Here is a 14,651-nt window from a genome sequence, read left to right as displayed (position 1 = left end):
CATGTTCAAATCTTTTTTTTTAACTCCTGAAAACTTATGGACATTTTGCAACCCAACAAAACATATTTCAAACTGGTTGGTTAAAAGCAACCAAGACTGATTATCTGCAAATTGAGTTCTGATACAACGCCCTATGCTGCACATCTTCGGAGAGGTTCCTCCACATTACCAAATCCCACGCGTCCTCTTATCAACCGAACACCCCATAAATACCACAATCCGAAGATAACAAGCTGTTAGTGAATTTCATGCTCCAACACCAAATGAAATTAATTCGTGCTTAATAATCCAACCGACGACGTCGAGAGACAGCGGGATCTAATCGAGTTCAGTGAATTAGCACGAAATTTATTAACATGACGCATGGGAAAATTGGTCCGTGTTTTTCCTCGCTCGTTCGTTCCACACCAAATGTTGTTTACGAACCAACGCTTGAAATGCGGACTTCTTTGGCTGGATAAACAGCTCCCAGGCTAGGTGATCTTATTTAGGAAGATTCGCAAAATGAAGTCAAACTTTAGTAAATTTTAAACCAATGGGATAGTTAAAACACTCCAACAAATCTCCCTCTCTCAGGAAGAAGTTTATCAATGCAATACGGTTCAGAAAGGAGATTTAAGGTACCACGGGGTAAGTGGGGCCTAAAAACGGTAGTTGAAACCAATTGTTCGATTCAAAATCACATTTTGACAATATGTTTAGTAAACATTGTTTACTGGTGTATGCATGAATTTGACCGAATATTTAAAAAATTGTGAAAACCTTATAAGAAAGTTGTAAAATGAGCCATTAGACGCAGTTACCTCGCTAAACGAGGCAAGTGGGGCCCATCCAGTCAGTAAGTCAACATGTCACAAGTGTTCCAAGGTAAACAAATTCTTCAACAACTTCAAACACATTCCCATCAAACACTACCTACACCACCAAGCCTGACTCTATCTCTACCTGCAACCATGTACTTCGTTTTGATAGAATTAATGGTCAGGCCCTGGGAGGGAGAAACCAATACAAAATTTCTGTACGTCATAGTGAGCCGAGATTCCGCTGTCACGAACTGTCACTGTGAGCCCAGATCTCAAACATTGGACTAACATGAAAAAAGCGCGTAACTGATTAAAACACATTTTCGTATTTCTTCAAAAGTGAGAAAAATCGAATGAAAATCAATTCATGCACATAACGCAAGTAATGTCACGTGAGCACCATTTAATCTGATTGAACATAAAGCATTGAAAAACGCATCGTTCTACTTTTTCCAATGAAAATGAATATTTAGTGCATAGAAAACTGTGGCCCTTTTTTCATGTTTGTCAGGAAAGATCGAAGGTGCACAACAAAAGGAAACTACCGATTTTCTCGAAGCCTGCCTTGATTGTTGTTGGCAAGCTGGAGTTATCTTGCAGTTCAAAATAACGTTGTCTTATATTTCGTGTGTAGTATCGGTGCCTCCCTTCCAGGTCAGGCCTATTCTCGCTGTCAACCACTTCAGAGGAACGGAGGCTTCTTCCACTGACCTGCGATTGATTCCAATTAGGGGAAAAGCACTAATATTCGACCTACAAGAATTCTGTGCCAATTTTCGGATTTCCATACAAACTAGGCCAAAATCGTATGGTTGGTTAAAAAATTGGTGCTTTTCCCCTAGGTCTATGTCGTCTATATGCGTCTCCCTGCTTCAACCCGTCTAACATCACGAACGAGGTTGACACCTGGTCTGCGATCCGAACACTTGATTTCTAACCATCCAGTGTAGCACGTATCAGCCTGATTAGTTTCGCCGGAAAACCATGACTTTTTAGGTCTTCGCACTTTGCTTAGCAGCCCAAGTAAGCAGGTTAGTTCTTTGGCATCCCCGGAATGAAAGATTTATTTCATTTTCGCATCTCTGGGGACATCTTCTCGCTAGATACTCGACTATGATTCATATGGGCTTCGTGGCCTTGCGGTTAACGGCGTCAGTCATCTAAGCGTATTGTGCCACGCGGCGTGGGTTCGATTCCCGCTCCAGTCGGTGAAAACTTTTCGTCAAACGAAAAAATCCTAGCTGGGCTACTTGGTGTTTCGTGTGGTCCGTTGCCTAATGATAGTGATCGTTCAGTCTGTGGAGCCTGTGATTAGGGATGTTCCGATATTGTCAAGTATCGATATTTGATTCGATTCGATTATCGAATCGAAGTATCGATACCACCGATATTGAATCAAAATATCGATATATCGCAATATCATTTGATATATTTGAAGACCGCAAAATTCTTGAATCGCTTAGTTACCTGATGTTAATTTTTTCAATGATACGCAAACAATTCTTTAAACCCTCAATATTACCGGAATATTGATAGATATGGACATGAATATAGTTTTTTTTTTTTCATAATACATCATATAACAATTGGTATGTGAACATCTAGGGCCCAAATAGCCGTAGCGGTAAACGCGCAGCTATTCAGTCTGACCATGCTGAGGGTCGTGGGTTTGAATCCCACTGGTCGAGGATCTTTTCGTAAAGCAAATTTTCTCGATTCCTAGGGCATCCCGAGCAGGAACAAATAACTCCCCAATAACTTATGCATACCATATTTTGGTATCATACCACAATTAGGTATTGTTCAGTTGTCAATACCTCAATTTGGTATTATAATGGTATTAAAAAAAATCTTTAAAACAATTAAAAATACTTCATTGAGGTATTAAACAGCTATTGAGGTCTGCTGGAGGTATTGAACTACTATTGAAAAATTTCACTTTTCTATGAAAATCCATCAAATATTGTTTAGGTATTACAATACTTGATCTAATTATAAGCTAGATATTTGTAGAACATACAGAAGGTATTATTTGAGGTATTTTACCTCTTATGCAGGGCTCATTCATACCTCATTTAGGTTGTAAGTATTGGAAATTATCTGGTATGGAATACCTCAATTTGGTATTCAGTAGTTATTTTCTTCTGCTCGGGATAGAGTATCTTCGTACCTGCCACACGATATACACATGCAAAAATGGTCAATCGGCAAAGTCGGCAAAGAAAGCTCTCAGTTAATAACTGTGGAAGTGCTCATAAGAACACAAAGCTGAGAAGCAAGCTTTGTCCCAGTTGGGACGTAACGTTAGAAAGAAGATGTGAACATCTTTCAAATATTAAAAAATCAATTGTTTCACTAGAAAACCCTACAATTGTTATCCAAATATTGGTTTACGATATATCGGAAGGAAATATAGATACCGTCGATATATTTAATAGGAAATATCGATACCAAAATATCGAATATCGAAAGCAAAATATCGATATTCCGATATATCGGAAGTATCGGAACGTCTCTACCTGTGATGAAGACGGTGTAAATTGTGTAAAACTCATTTAATGAGTTTAACATGGATGGTTCACATTACATTTTTTACACGTTCCTGATGTTTTGTTTTCCGATATCACTTTTAAGTATACCAGAGGACAATGTTGTCTTGTTATGAAACATGCAGTGTAATCCTTAACCTTCCTAATGCATTAAGAGAAAGTAACACATTAGGCAGCGTCCATTCATTACGTAACGCTAATATTGGAAATGTTTGACCCCTTCCCCCCGACCGTAACGATTTTTGTAGGGAAAATTTCAACTTTGTGTAGGAGTCGTAACGCTTGAGCCTACTCCCCCTCCCCCTAGAGCGTTACGTAATTTGTGGACGGCGCCTTATGCATCAAGGGTAAAAAATGACCAATGACAATAAAATGCTCTCAATTTTCGTTCTCTTAGTTTTATATTAAAGATCATATCATAACCATCGAACAGAACCTTGGACATTTTGTACACCCAAAACAAATCCGATGGCGGTTTTCCTTCCTAGCGTATAAGACCGCTAAATCCACCATTTGATGGTAAGATTCGCCTCCTCAGCGTAAACGGGAATGGGAATGAATATTGCAATATAAAACGCTTCATATATTGCTTTTGGCTTCAGTGAATCCTTCATATATTCCTCAAGTAAAATTGTAACTGGGATTCCTCCAGGAATACCTTCAAGGATTCTTCAAGCGATTTATCCTGATATTTTTTCAGAGATTTCTTCAGAGACTCCTTCAAGTATTCATCCTGGAAAAACTTTATAGACATCCATGCAGAGATGTCTCCAAGTCTTCAGGGGTTACACTAGAATAATCTCTTCAATGATTACTTCAGATAATTCATCAGAAATTTCTCCATCGATTCGTCCAAGGATACATGCAGAGATATCTCCAGGTAGTCCTCTTCAGGGCTCCATGGATTCCTTCAGCGATTCGATCAGGAAATTCTCCAGGGATTCCTCCAGAGTTTTCTTCAGGGATCCTTCAAGATATTACTTCACGATTTTGAAGGGATTTTTCCAAGAATTATATTAAGAAATTCTCTACCTAGATTCCTCCAGGAAAATCACTTTATGGATCCCTCTAGAAATTTCTCCATGGATTTCTCCATGGGAATCCAGGGAATTCTCCAGAAATGTCTCTGCAGGCATTTCTCCAAGTAATCCTCCCGCATAATCTTCACAGTGATTCTTCTAGAGATTCCTTCAAGGATTACTCCAAAAATTTCTTCAGGGATTCCTCCTGAGATCCTTCAAAGATCCCTTCATCAATTAACCCAGGTAACCTTTCTTTGCTTCATTCAGCATTTTACTCAGTTAATCCTTTAGAGATTCCTTTCAGGAAAATCTCTCCAGGGATTTCTCCAAAGATTTACCCGGCAATTTCTTTAGGAATTTCGCCTTTCCTGTAAAAATTGTTGCAGAGATTTTTTCAGGAGTTTCTCCCGAGATTACCTCGGGTATCCATCCAGAGGCTCATGCAAGATTTTTTTTCTAAGAATTTTCCAGGGATTGGGAAAAGATTCCTCGATAGATTCTCTCAGATATTTTTCCAGAGATTACTCTAAGAATTCCTTCCTAAAATTTTCTAGAGGTTCATCAAAGATTTTTTGACGTAGGACTACGTCTTTGTTTTCTATATTGGGGTGCACTTTAAAAGTACGGAAAATGAGACATGTAACGAAATTAGGGGAGATTTTGAACGTTAATAACTCAGTTGTTTATGAACCAATTATTACGATTTTAGTATCTTTCGATCAGAAATGTATCTACGCATCGTTAGTAATATATCCGATAAGTGAATTTTGTTGTTAAACTATTGAAAATTTGATAAATGTTGACCCCTTTCTTATCCAACCAATCACGTTCGAGCACTTTTCGACGGTGTCGCTTCCCACTATAAAAGCGAACGGGTCCCTGCTTCTTCCCTCAGTCTTCTTTTTGCGGTCGGACTGTGAACACGACCGGGCGAGTCATTCTTGCTTTGCGTTTGCACCCGCGTCTCAGTCCAATTTGTGTCGTCGGAAGAGGAAGACGCAATATTGATTTGCGGTGGCGATGACGATGGACGAACTATTGCCGCTCGGAGAAGCGTCCAAGCCATCGTCATCGCCGCCGCAAATTTATCCGCGCTCCCAGATTTCGACTCGTGATCGGTGGTCCAGAAGCAAGCCCGTTAGGAACCAGAAACCAGAAGCCCCCAGAGTTGCTGATCCGAGGAGATGCTGCTAATCGAGCGTCGGAATCGCTCGAGATTTCAAGAGTGAGCATCGTTTCCAGACTTCGACACGTGCCCGGGGATCCACTACCCGTTGCTGTTGCTGTTTGCGTTGAGGATTTCCCGTTTGACCATGGCAATCAAGTGATAACTTCCCGCAGTGCTATATATCTACCATCGGACCTTGTCAGGACCATCAAATTTGTGGAAAAGAGTTGAAGGAATAATATATCCGATTTTATAAGATCTTATATTTCTCAATCAATCTCGCAGCTTCATACAAAATTTAATTTATTAAGAATAATTGACTATTCGAGGACGCTGCTGCAGTGCCGTCGGGGTGAGTGCTCAACATTTCACGATTGTAAACTAGAGTGGAATTTCCGACAGTGTCTTTGATTTGCCATATTTTATGAGAACACTTCGATTACGAAAATGATCACATGTTACAAAATTGCGACATATTTAGAATGCTTTTGAAAAGAAATTAAAGAGTTGTTTGTGTAATATTCCCTAATGTGTTTACCACATACTTGCTATAATCTCTTAATTCATCTCATAGCATCATACAATAATTGATTTATTACGAATAATTGACAATACGGCAATTTAAGGATATGTCCGAGGACGCTGCTGCAGTGCCGTCGGTATGCAATAACAGCACAATGTTCATCTTGTACATCCCTTACCCAGACATCAGTTTCATATAGCCTATTTCCCAGATAAGAAAACGAAGAATTTGAAAGGAGGAGCATCACCTGCTATTCTAAGGGTATAAATCATCCCTCCTTCGTTGAATTCGGTTTCATTCTGTTTTCACTTTCGAGCTGGTAAGAGCTCCTCCAAACCTGCTCAGCTCCTCGCTACCAGAGGCAAGCTGTTTGTACGAGATGGCTGAAGAAAATCGACCAAAGCCGCTTGTTGAAGCGCACATCGTCATCTGCACCGCAAATCTCATCGAGCGAGGAGGATTGCAACCAGTGCGCCGCCAAAATGTGTCCGTGTTACGCAAATTCAACAATTCAATCGGTCCTTTCCAGAGCCAACAAATGTGTTTTAAAGAGTTGATTGTGTAATATTCCTTAATGTGTTTACCACATACTTGCTATAATTTCTTAATTCATCTCATAGCAGCATACAATAATTGATTTATTACGAATAATTGACAATACGGCAATTTGAGGATGTTTCCGAGGACGCTGCTGTAGTGCCGTTAGGATGCAATAACAGCATAATGCTAATCTTGTACATCCCTTACCCAGACATCAGTTTCATATAGCCTATTTCCCAGATAAGAAAACGAAGAATTTGAAAGGAGGAGCATCACCTGCTATTCTAAGGGTATAAATCATCCCTCCTTCGTTGAATTCGGTTTCATTCTGTTTTCGCTTTCGAGCTGGTAAGAGCTCCTCCAAACCTGCTCAGCTCCTCGCTACCAGAGGCAAGCTGTTTGTACGAGATGGCTGAAGAAAATCGACCAAAGCCGCTTGTTGAAGCGCACATCGTCATCTGCACCGCAAATCTCATCGAGCGAGGAGGATTGCAACCAGTGCGCCGCCAAAATGTGTCCGTGTTACGCAAATTCAACAATTCAATCGGTCCTTTCCAGAGCCAACAAATGTGTTTTAAAGAGTTAATTGTGTAATATTCCTTAATGTGTTTACCACATACTTGCTATAATTTCTTAATTCATCTCATAGCAGCATACAATAATTGATTTATTACGAATAATTGACAATACGGCAATTTGAGGATGTTTCCGAGGACGCTGCTGTAGTGCCGTTAGGATGCAATAACAGCATAATGCTAATCTTGTACATCCCTTACCCAGACATCAGTTTCATATAGCCTATTTCCCAGATAAGAAAACGAAGAATTTGAAAGGAGGAGTATCACCTGCTATTCTAAGGGTATAAATCATCCCTCCTTCGTTGAATTCGGTTTCATTCTGTTTTCGCTTTCGAGCTGGTAAGAGCTCCTCCAAACCTGCTCAGCTCCTCGCTACCAGAGGCAAGCTGTTTGTACGAGATGACTGAAGAAAATCGACCAAAGCCGCTTGTTGAAGCGCACATCGTCATCTGCACCGCAAATCTCATCGAGCGAGGAGGATTGCAACCAGTGCGCCGCCAAAATGTGTCCGTGTTACGCAAATTCAACAATTCAATCGGTCCTTTCCAGAGCCAACAAATGTGTTTTAAAGAGTTAATTGTGTAATATTCCTTAATGTGTTTACCACATACTTGCTATAATTTCTTAATTCATCTCATAGCAGCATACAATAATTGATTTATTACGAATAATTGACAATACGGCAATTTGAGGATGTTTCCGAGGACGCTGCTGTAGTGCCGTTAGGATGCAATAACAGCATAATGCTAATCTTGTACATCCCTTACCCAGACATCAGTTTCATATAGCCTATTTCCCAGATAAGAAAACGAAGAATTTGAAAGGAGGAGCATCACCTGCTATTCTAAGGGTATAAATCATCCCTCCTTCGTTGAATTCGGTTTCATTCTGTTTTCGCTTTCGAGCTGGTAAGAGCTCCTCCAAACCTGCTCAGCTCCTCGCTACCAGAGGCAAGCTGTTTGTACGAGATGGCTGAAGAAAATCGACCAAAGCCGCTTGTTGAAGCGCACATCGTCATCTGCACCGCAAATCTCATCGAGCGAGGAGGATTGCAACCAGTGCGCCGCCAAAATGTGTCCGTGTTACGCAAATTCAACAATTCAATCGGTCCTTTCCAGAGCCAACAAATGTGTTTTAAAGAGTTGATTGTGTAATATTCCTTAATGTGTTTACCACATACTTGCTATAATTTCTTAATTCATCTCATAGCAGCATACAATAATTGATTTATTACGAATAATTGACAATACGGCAATTTGAGGATGTTTCCGAGGACGCTGCTGTAGTGCCGTTAGGATGCAATAACAGCATAATGCTAATCTTGTACATCCCTTACCCAGACATCAGTTTCATATAGCCTATTTCCCAGATAAGAAAACGAAGAATTTGAAAGGAGGAGCATCACCTGCTATTCTAAGGGTATAAATCATCCCTCCTTCGTTGAATTCGGTTTCATTCTGTTTTCGCTTTCGAGCTGGTAAGAGCTCCTCCAAACCTGCTCAGCTCCTCGCTACCAGAGGCAAGCTGTTTGTACGAGATGGCTGAAGAAAATCGACCAAAGCCGCTTGTTGAAGCGCACATCGTCATCTGCACCGCAAATCTCATCGAGCGAGGAGGATTGCAACCAGTGCGCCGCCAAAATGTGTCCGTGTTACGCAAATTCAACAATTCAATCGGTCCTTTCCAGAGCCAACAAATGTGTTTTAAAGAGTTAATTGTGTAATATTCCTTAATGTGTTTACCACATACTTGCTATAATTTCTTAATTCATCTCATAGCAGCATACAATAATTGATTTATTACGAATAATTGACAATACGGCAATTTGAGGATGTTTCCGAGGACGCTGCTGTAGTGCCGTTAGGATGCAATAACAGCATAATGCTAATCTTGTACATCCCTTACCCAGACATCAGTTTCATATAGCCTATTTCCCAGATAAGAAAACGAAGAATTTGAAAGGAGGAGCATCACCTGCTATTCTAAGGGTATAAATCATCCCTCCTTCGTTGAATTCGGTTTCATTCTGTTTTCGCTTTCGAGCTGGTAAGAGCTCCTCCAAACCTGCTCAGCTCCTCGCTACCAGAGGCAAGCTGTTTGTACGAGATGGCTGAAGAAAATCGACCAAAGCCGCTTGTTGAAGCGCACATCGTCATCTGCACCGCAAATCTCATCGAGCGAGGAGGATTGCAACCAGTGCGCCGCCAAAATGTGTCCGTGTTACGCAAATTCAACAATTCAATCGGTCCTTTCCAGAGCCAACAAATGTGTTTTAAAGAGTTGATTGTGTAATATTCTCTAATTTGCTCGAGATGGCTGAAGAAAATCGACCAAAGCCGCTTGTTGAAGCGCACCGCTTGTCAGCACCGCAAATCTCATCGGGCGAGGAGGACGCAACCAGTGCGCCGTCAAAATGTGTCCATGTTACGCAAATTCAACATTTCAATCGGCCTTTTCCAAAGCCAACAAATGTGTCAAAGAGTTAATTGTGTAATATTCCATAATGTGTTTACCACATACTTGCTATAATTTCTTAATTCATCTCATAGCAGCATACAATAATTGATTTATAACGAATTATTGACAATACTGCAATTTGAGGATGTTTCCGAGGACGCTGCTGCTGTGCTGATGCAATATATTTTCTATTGTTACGTGGTCCTACGTCACCAGTTCGTACAACCCCATAGGGATGTACCCTTATAGTTTTTCAGCGATTCCTCCAGGAATTTGTCCAGGGGCTTTTTAATACCTTCTTCAATAAAGGAGTTCCTCGAGCGATTCCTAAGAAAATTCTTGGAAGAATTTCTGTAGGTACGCTAAGAGTAATTTCTGGTTAAATTCATGAGAGAATCTCTAGAGGAATTTATACAAGAATTATCGGAAGACAATAACGCAACTTTAAAAAAAATCACGAGGAATTCTTGGAGGAAAATCTTTGGAGTGATTTATTCTGGAGAAATCCCTAGTAGACTTCGTAGGGACTACGGTAGAGATTATTTTGCAGCAGTTTCTGGTGCAATCCCTGGAACCTTCAAAGGAATTTATGTATAAATCTCTAAAAGAGTGTCTGGAGAAATGGCTAGTGAAACCATTGGAGGTATTTCGAAAGGAGCTCTTAATGGAATCTTTGAATGTTTTCCAGAAGGAATTCCTGGAGCTGTACTTGAACTGGTCTCAAAGTTGCGTTTGCGGTCAAACGTTTTTACATCAGTCGTCAACGATAAAACATCATTTAACTTAGATGATCAAACATGATTAGGCTAACGACTTTCAGAATTTTAGAAAACGCAAAAAGATTGTTGAGATCTATTTTAGTTAAAAAGATATTGAAGTTTTTAGCTAAGCTTAGCTTAGACTGACTACTCATATCAATGGTTGCTATTCCGTGATTGACCGAAGTCAGTGAAAATGCACAAAGAATCAACTAGAAGTTCGGCTGGGATTGGCCATAATCTTCTTCAGTGTGCATAATTCAGTGCCTCTATTTATACATGGTCAATAACGGCGCCGGCAACGTCCTTGCAGTCAGGTGGGATTGGGGGAAGGAATGTTAGTGTGTAACCTTTGCTATTTGGAGACCGTGTTTGCCTCTGCATCTCCACAAAGGTTACTGGGAGGAATTTTTGTTAATGGGAAGGATCGTTGGGTCACAGGATTCGCTTTGATAAGCGATTAGACCATGATAAATAATTATTTGTAAGATATAAACATGCTTATATGTAAATATAATATTTTCGTTTGATATGAACAATATCTACGTAGAGAAAAATTATGCCGACACTTGAGGTGACGAACCTTTCATAGTTTGTTGAATAAAGTGAAATAAAGGTAAAACGAAGAATATGTTTTGGAAAAAAATTAGACATAAATAATTTATGAATCAGAGTTTATGTCGACACTCACAGTGACGAACCACTCATAGTTTGTTGAAAAATCATATTTACGTCTCACCGTTGTAACGATTAAAGGTGCAGTCATAAATGTTTTATAGATTAGAAATAGTAGCATGAAACGAGCTCACCAATTGATCCGTCATCCTTGAGCAGCAACAACCCACTTTCAATTTCACCCGTTTGCTCGGCTATATAAAAGGACACAGAGAAAGTAGGCGCGCGACCCGAGAAGGGAAACAACTGACGACTGCTCGGGCTTTCTTGACGCACTGCCCAGGAGCAAGCGTCAACGTCGAAAGATCAAAAAGGACTAATCGAACGCGGCACTTTTTCACTTTCACTCGACCGACGCGCGACATGTTTGATCCTGCCCTCATCGCCGGCCCCCGCAGGAGCAAGCGTCAAGGTCAAAGGATCAAACACCTTCAAAAGTTATTGAAGTTTTTGTGTTAAAAATCCTTTGTTTTTCAAGACGTTACAAGAATAAAACATTTGTTATTATATAGCATAATATACAATTTAATTTTGTGCTTTGAATGCCGCTGAAAGATATTTTTTTTATGTTTGCCCCAATCAGAGATATTTACAATCAAAGTAGGCATGTTTTTGTGCGAAAAACAGCAATAACGCATTTTTCAACTCTCTAAAAGTGTTTCATAGACTACTTTGATGAGACATTTGAATTGAAAACGCTAGATCCAGAAAACCACCCTATGTCACCGTAGGAAAAAATCTCTAAAACGGTCAATTTAAGAGATACGAAAAACTTTTCTTGAGAAAGTTGCTTGAAATTAAATGGTCAACAACTTTGCTGAAGCATGTATAATATAATTTCCACCATTAAGAAAGCTAGTTACACCATTTCTATGAAAATGTGGACCAACCTAATTTTCAATAATATCAAACAAAAGGGCCTGACTAATACAAACGACTTTGTAGAAGACCATTTTCATCTAATGTTTCATTTTAAAGCTTGAAATGCATCTTTCCGCATAAAACTGCTTTCTGGAGTGCACTGGTCGGGAAAATATGTCTATTTCATTTCTATGAAACGTGGGCCAAATTTAAACAACATCAAACAAAGGGCCTTACTAAACCAAACAATTTTGATGAAACCAGATTTATCCTTTAAATTTCATCCTTAACCTCTAAATGCACCTTTTTCTCATAAATCTTCTTGCTGGATCACTAGACAATGCACTATGGGCGATCAGTAGGCTAAATTCTTCTTCTTGCTGGCGTTCTGGCGTCTCAACTGAGACAGAGCTTGCTTCTCAGCTCAGTGTTCTTATGATTACTTTCGCAATTAATAACTCGTTCAACTTACTTCGTCTATTGACCATTTTTGTATTATAACATAATATACAGTTTCATTTTGTCTTTTGAATGCCGCCGAAAGATATTTTTTATGTTTGCCCCAATCAGAGATATTTGCAATCATAGTAGGTATGTTTTTGTGCGAAAACAGCAATAACTCCTAAACGGAAGGAGATAGCGAGTTTCTTCACTCACCATTTCACTACGCATTTTTCAAATCTCTAAAAGTGTTTCAAAGACTACTTTGATGAGACATTTGAGTTGAAAACGCTAGATCCAGAAAACCAGTTTTGTTTGGACCACCCTATGTCATCGTAGGAAAAAATCTCTAAATCGATCAATTTAAGAGCTACAAAACACTTCTCTTGGGAAAGTTGCTTGAAATTCAATGGTCAACAACTTTGCTGAAGCATGTATAATATAATTTCCACCATTACGAAAGTTAGTTACACCATTTCTATGAAAATGTGGACCAACCTAATTTTCAATAACATCAAATAAAGGGCCTGACTAATACAAATGACTTTGTAGAAGACCATTTTCGTCTAATGTTTCATTCTAAAGCTTAAAATGCATCTTTCCGCATAAAACTGCTTTCCTGGATCGTGGCCTTTCTGGAGTGCACTGGTCGGGAAAATATGTTTATTTCATTTCTATGAAACGTGGGCCAAATTTAAACAACGTCAAAGGGCCTTACTAAACCAAACAATTTTGATGAAACCAGATTTATCCTTTAATTTCATCCTTAAGGTGATTATAAAACGAAGCCAAACTTTGAATTTTCAAGTGCACAAGACGAGAGTATCTTACAACAGTTCGCGTTGAAAACCAATCAACTTGCTTGCTTGCTGGTGGTGACCAATAGGATAGATTTTTTATGCGGAGCGCTGTTTGGTTCTCAAGTCTTGTGCTCTTGAAAATTTGAGGTGTGGCTTCGTTCTATAATCACCTTAACCTCTAAATGCACCTTTTTCTCATAAATTTTCTTTGCTGGATCACTAGACAATGCACTATGGGCGATCAGTAGGCTAAATTCTTCTTCTTTCTGGCGTTCTGGCGTCTCAACTGAGATAGAGCCTGCTTCTCAGCTCAGTGTTCTTATGATTACTTTCACAATTATTAACTCAGAGCTTACTTCGCCTATTGACCATTTTTGTATGTGATCTTGTGACAGGTACAAAGATACCCTAAGAAGTTCTCAACCGATGAGATTTGAATCCAATATCCTCAGCTTGGTCTTGCTAAATAGCTGGGCGCTTACCGCTACGGTTTTCTGACCTATCCCAAAAAGCTATCCTGGCAAAATAAAATATAAGAAAATTCGTACTTCAGTGCAAGTTATCCTTACCCGAATGACACAAGTTCAAATTTGTTTTCAAGTGTTGTTAGAGATATAATCTAAAGGATCGTGAACAATTAAGCGTTATATATTTTTACCTTTTACATATAGGGCTTACAAGCTTTTTACAACATTTTTAATCTGAGACTTTGAACAATTTTCGTTTCTTCTTTTCCTTGGTGTTATGTCCTCACTGGGACAGAGCCTGCTAATCACCTTGGGTTTTTAAGATCACTTTCACAATTATTGATTGAATGGTCTCTTTGGATAAATTGCCATTTGTGGATTGTCTAAGTTTGCCATTCGTATACCGTGTGGTAGGTACGAGTACGTTACCACTAGGCTAATGAAGGCCCCTTTTATAACAGCCAAGGATTACTGGGGAAAGGGTGAAAGAAATATTGCAAAATGAATCATATCATCATATCATGTGAATTATTTTCCTAGGCATTACATCCACATTGGAACAGAACCTTCTTTTCAGCTGTTCTTTTGAACATATTCACAGTTATTAACTAAGAGATTTCTTTACTAAAGTTGGTATTTTTGCATTGGTATATCGTTTGGAAGATAGTATTCTACTCTACAACCAAAGAAGTTAACGAAATATCAATTACGCAAAGATTCTGGACCGACCGCCAATCGAACTGAAACACCTTCAGTGCAGCTTTTCTTTTTAGCCACAAACGTTACCACAAGACTAAGGAGCGCCAATTATTAAAGTTCCAATGTTCAATGTTCAAAGTTCTTATACGTTAACATTTTTTTCAAAAAGTTAATCGCACAAATGACCTTTGTACATCATTAGCAACTCATTATTGCACTATAGACCCAAATTGAAAGTTTGTCACAAAACTTATAAGTATGACATAAGACGGCCAATAAATGTTCAGCCGCCAGACTTTGTACATGGAAA

At 39.3% G+C, this 14,651-nt stretch overlaps 1 protein-coding gene across 1 annotated transcript in view; it reads right to left on the bottom strand.

Annotated features, from left to right (window-relative positions):
• LOC5564685 (follicle-stimulating hormone receptor) overlaps positions 1–14,651 on the bottom strand; it is a 159,581-nt gene that overhangs the window by 144,093 nt on the left and 837 nt on the right. The window lies entirely within an intron of this gene.

The sequence above is a fragment of the Aedes aegypti genome, chromosome 1 (genome assembly GCF_002204515.2).
Source record: "Aedes aegypti strain LVP_AGWG chromosome 1, AaegL5.0 Primary Assembly, whole genome shotgun sequence".
Classification (NCBI taxonomy): Eukaryota; Metazoa; Arthropoda; class Insecta; order Diptera; family Culicidae; genus Aedes; species Aedes aegypti.
Note: the sequence above shows the minus strand (reverse complement) of the source record. Positions and strands in the feature narration are given on the sequence as shown.